Below are 6,090 nucleotides of genomic sequence, written 5' to 3' on the forward strand. Positions count from 1 at the left end.
ATCGGGGCCGACTTAACCTCCACTGTTGGAAATAATGTTAATTTTGTGCGACATGTGGACAGAGTGAGCAAAAACTAGACCGGAACATCCTTAAATACATTACTGGATCTGCACATGCCCATGCAGGAAATAGTTTGTGTTACATTATGTATATAAAGGTAGCTCATGTAAATAGATTATCCCAGATTTTCTCAAAGATGACTTTGAATGAACATACTTCAGAAACTTAATATTTAAACAAAGATAACTTGATTTCGAGGTACAAAATGTAATTAAACCTTGATACAGGCAGTTTTTTTTCAACATTTAGTATGAATTCTGTTGGAAGTTTTCACTACTGCAGGTACTATTGAGAAAAAAAATGGTATAAAAGATGAATTTATTTTCTTATAAATCTATATAAGGAACAATTAACTGACATTCTTGTATATTTCAAAAAGAAAATAAAGGTCAAAAGTTATCCTATCTTGAACATTACGCTCTACCTTAATGTGATTTACTTACATACCAAAAATCAGATATCTTGGTAAAAAGATAAAGGAAACAATATGGCCAAGACAAAGTTTTTTTATGGTATTTTGCCAAAACTTTTATGTTTTTTTGTCCTTGGGCCAAAGGTCAGAGTCAAAGGTCATCCACCTAAAACATTACTCCCTGCCTTGGTGTGATATACTTAAATGCCTAAGATCATGTATCTAAGTAAAAAGACCAAATAATAATGACACAGATAAAATTATGTATTGTATTTTGCCAAAATTTGTGTTATTTGACCTTGAGGTTAAAAGTCAAGGTCAAAAGTCTACCACTCTGGTATGCAACAATCTACCCTGAGAGGATATACCAACGTACCAAATATTAGAAGTCTAGGTCAAAAGACAAACAAGTTATGGTCTGGACAAAGTTTGTATGAAAAACGTTAAGAAGAAGAAAAGTCCTTACAGGGTGTGATTTTGGGTGCAGATGAGCCAAAAACAAAGATATGCTACATATTTTTATTTTTGATATGTTTCAGTGGAGAGCACCTACTACACATCCATGCATACATTTAATTAATATCTTCTTGCTCTTGTTACCAAAAGGGGTCTGAACATAGCCTATTTTCGTACATTTCAAATTGTCAAAAATTAAGAATTTTGGTTGCTATGGTAACCAGATCTACACCAATCTGATTGATTTGTACTTTATTGTAAATTGTTTTTCGTAAGACATACTTCATTAATATAATTATGTATTTTGACAAATTTCCACCATTAGATACAAAAAAAATACATTCAAATTGTGATGTTTTTGTGTTTTGTAGGCCAAAAATTGGTGGTTGCTAAGGAATGGTCGTTGCTATGGTTACGGTGAAAACATTTTTCATTTTTTTATATTAATTCTTGTTTTTCCATTAAATCCTACATATTGCAAGGCAATTTGGTTCAAATGTCTGACATCGATAAATCATCCACTGCATGATTCTTAGGTGGACTGCTACTTAAATGGTGTTAAAAATATGCTTATATTTTTATGGCAATATTTTAAAAAAATAATTATAAGCCATACTAAAGTGATTTTTAACGTATCCAATGTTTTAGCATCTGTATTTTCTTTATTGAAAACGAAGTCTCCTAAAGTAGCTCTGAATTTTTTGCAAACAGAAATATGTTTTAAATCAATAATGAACTGTATAAAAATAAAGAAAATAAATACTAAAATTTAACAAAACAGAATATAATAAGTCGCCGTGATAAGAACGGAAACTTGCCGTGTCGAGATAAAAAAAAAAAGATCCTTCCCTAACCTGAACAAGTGTTACTACAAAAAAGTATAAGATTTCTGAAAAAAGCTGAATCCACCGTTAAGTACATGTCGCTTATGTAGCATATTCTGTTTTATTACATTTTAGTATTTATTTTCTTTAAGATTTTAACAATTTCTTCCAAAGGACCTTGATTTTTTTTTGTTGACCTGGTCAACAGTTTTTATAATTGGTTGTCTTGACTTGATTTTCAAATCTTTATACTAATATTTCCCACACTCAGTTAAAATACCGACTTAAACATTATGCATCATCGTTACTCCAAAAAAGACGGTACACTCAGATACAAATATGTCGTACTTGGTAGAGATTCTTCATACATTGTGAAAAACGATTCTAAATCGTCTTTCAAACATACCGAAGAAGATGTTGTAATTTTTTATCAACAAAATATTTGTCCAGTGTGGTTGGTGCTTTTTTCAACAAATGGTCGGCATTCCCATGGGAACAAATTGTGCTCCTCTTCTGGCTGATCTATTCCTTCACTCTCATGAGACTGACTTTATAGTTAATCTGATCTAAAAATGGTAATATCGTTTAGCTAGATCCTTTATTCTCAGCTTCCGCTATATAGATGACGTGTTATCGTTACACAATCCTAGTTTCGGGAGTTTATACATCGCATCTACCCCAAAGAACTTGAGATAAAGGATACTACAGGCACTATGAAGTCAGCCTCATATCTTGACCTTCATTTAGAGATCGATGGTAAAGAAAAACTATTGACCAAACTGTACGACAAACGCGATTTTTCATTCCGTAATGTCAACTTTCCTTTCATTTGTGGCACTTGCGTATGGATTTTTCATATCACAATTCATACGTTATGCCAGAGCTTGCCTTAACTACGCAGATTTTTATATCGCGCTAGACTTGTTACGATTATGCTTCTGGAACAGGGTTATGTTGCTACAAGATTGAAGTAATCACTACAGAAGTTTTATGGTCGTCACCATGGACTCGTGGGTCATTACGGTGTATCCATCTACACCATGAAAACTGATTTGTTCAACGTGTCATAATTTTCCTTTCGTCTTTCGTCTACGTTGGACTTGATCAAAATTGATTAAAAATCCGTTATTGTTAATAAAAAGCGCTATAATTAAAATTTTGACGTATCTTCCGGTGATTGGATGTGTGTATTTCTGTCAAGGACGCGTACCAGCATTTCGGTCTTTCGAGCTACCGCGGATGCTCTAAACATGATGCCATTTCCCAAACATAAATTCCAGACATTCTGCATATCTACATATTATAATCTAACACTCCATTGAGTTTCAAAATAATAGGAGTTGTGGTCAAGTTTTGCTGAAAAATATCTAAGTTCTAACGGTCACCATTTGTACATTTTTGTTTAAACATTAATTCCTGACTTAGACTTAACGTGTACATCCAAATAGGGTAATTTAACACCCCTTTTAGTTTCATAACAATCCTGCAAGTCGTCTAAGTTCAATAGCCGTCATCTCTACATTTTTTGTCCAAACATAAATTCCTGACAATTTGCACATTCCCATGTGGTCATTTTAAACACTATTAAGTTTTATAACATTTCTGCAAGTCGTTAACGCATGAAACCAAGTTTTGCTGAAAAACCCATAAGTTCCAACAGCTGTTATTTCTTCATTTTTATATCCCTTGCTAACAAACTTTGGGGGTATGTATGAATCACCCTGTCTGTCTGTCCGCCCGTCTGTCCATATTCCATTGAAGTGCAATGCCTCCTTTACCACACAAGGGATTTTAATGAAATTTTATATGAAGGCTGAGTATCATATGTAGATGTCCCTTGAATACAGTATTAAAAATTCAAGAGAACTAAAATACTCTTATGAGAAACTAGAAAAGGGTGTCCTAGATCTAGAGACAATGCTCAATGAGCAGCCGAACAATAATATATAAAGAAAATGGAACTAGAACATAGCAGAGACAACATTATATCTGGGCTTTTGCTTCGGTAAGATGGGTTTACCGTTGATTTTTATGAATTTTATTGGGGTGATATCGGTCCTGTGGTCTTTCGATCTTTATACATCATGGTTATGAGGTGGAACATTTTTCACCATTCCAGTACCATGAAGTTATTACATGTATACCAAAAGAGAACAAGGACAGACGTTTTATTAGTAATTGGAGACCTATTAGTCTTCTTATTACTGACCTAAAATTGCGTCAGCTGTGTTGGCTAATAGAGTGAAATCAGTGCTCCCACATATTATTAGTGACTCACAAAATGGTTTCATGAAGGATAGATTTATTGTTGAAAATACTCGCTTATTATATGATATTATGCATTATTTGGAAGAAAATAACAAATCTGCATTGCTACTATTAGTAGACTTCGAAAAAGCCTTTGACTCTATTGAATGGGATTTTTAACCAAAGCTTTGACTACTATATGTACTATATTATAGATCCACGAAGTTTATATCTGTTGATAAAATCAAGGAAGTAATGATTCTATGAGATATTAAAACTGGATATCTAGCATACCAAATTTTGTAAAATATTACATTAGAAATGATGTAAATAATATTACTTTTCAAAACTTTCATGCAGAAGATTCTTTTCTCAATTCATTATTATCAATCAAAAGGCAAAGTTTGTTTATAAAAATTTAAGAGGTGTCATATTTTTTAACCTAATGAAAAACTTGAAAAGTGGGAAGAACTGCTCGAGATAGAAATTAGTGATTTTTCAAAATATTACTATCTTTTGAAATATGCAATCACACTTATATGAAATCTTTTCAATACAAGATACTTCATAGAATTCTTCCCACAAATAAATTTTTGTACTTAATACATCTAAAAGATACAAAATACTGTACTTTTTGTAGATTTGAAGAAGAGACTATTCAACATCTCTTTTATGAATGTAGAATTTTGGGATATTGTGTCACAATATCTAAAGAATTTTTATCAAGATTTTCAATTGAACAAAACCAGTATTATTTTAGGATACACTGACGAGACTCCATTTCTTAATTATATTGTTATTGTTATGAAAAATTATATCTACCAATGTAGGTTGAGGGAGAAACTTCATAAAACTAAAATCAAAACTTCAATATTTATATGGTTTAGAATAATTTATTACAATAAAAAACGATAAAATTTTGAACTTTGAGAGAAGATGGACCCTTTTTAGACATATATTTCCTTTATTATCATGTCATGTAAATATATACACAGGCAAAACTTTTCTTTTGTATATTTTATTTAGCTAAGCATAAGCATAAGCAGTGTGAAAGCTGGGTGAGAGTGTGAGTGAAAGTCCCTTTTTAGCTCACCTGACCGAAGGCCACGTGAGCTTATGCCATCACTTAGCGTCCGTCGTCGTCGTCGTGGACAAATTTTAAAAATCTTCTCCTCTGTAACTACTGGACCGACAGATTTTAAACTTGACATGATTGTTCCCTAGGGTGTTCTGCACAAAATAAAATGACCGCTGGCAGTTTTTTGCAAATAACCAAAAAACCGTTGCTTTTAGCAAATTTCTGGCATGGATATTATTCAGCATCGTGAGATGGACCTATGCCAAAATGTTCAAAACGATTGGTCAACTGATGTAGGAGTTACGGCCCCTGAAACAGTTTTTTTTTTTGCATTTTCCGCATGTGCAACTTTGAACATGACCGTTGGGATTGTTGATTCATGAAAAAACATGGCCGCCGTTTTTAAAAAATAGAACATAGGGGTCAGATGGCAGTTTTTTGCAAATAACTCAAAAACCGTTTCCATTAGCAAATTTCAGGCATGGGTAAAATTGTTAAGCATCATGAGAAGGACCTATGCCGAAATTTTCAAAACCATTCATTGACTAATGTAGGAGTTACGACCCCTGAAACAGTTATTTTGTTGTATTTTTTTCACATGTACAACTTTGAAAATCTTTTTCTCTAAAACCATTCAAGATCATTGAATGAAAATAAGCATAATATTTCTTTAGTGTATTGTGCTCAAAATGACTTTGTGATTTTTAATCCGTGAATGGATATGGCAGCCTGTACTAAAAATGGAACTTAGTGGTCATAAGACAGGTTTTTGAAAAAAAATTTTAAAATGTTGCTTTTAGCAAAATTCTGGTTCATGTCATGAAAATGCTATGAAAAGCATTTCTTGCATTTGACAATTTAGTTGATTTGAACTTAGCCTGTCTCATTCCTCAAGTTTTTCAAACAAGTAAATGGTTAACCAGGTGAGCAATTCAGGCTCTCTTGAGCCTCTAGCTCGATTTTGTTTTCTTCCTCTTTTTACTATGTGTATTCATTTGTATTAGTCTACACT

The sequence above is a fragment of the Perna viridis genome, chromosome 2 (assembly GCF_037379345.1).
Source record: "Perna viridis isolate PV_CMFRI_1.1 ecotype Kerala chromosome 2, ASM3737934v1, whole genome shotgun sequence".
Lineage (NCBI taxonomy): Eukaryota > Metazoa > Mollusca > Bivalvia > Mytilida > Mytilidae > Perna > Perna viridis.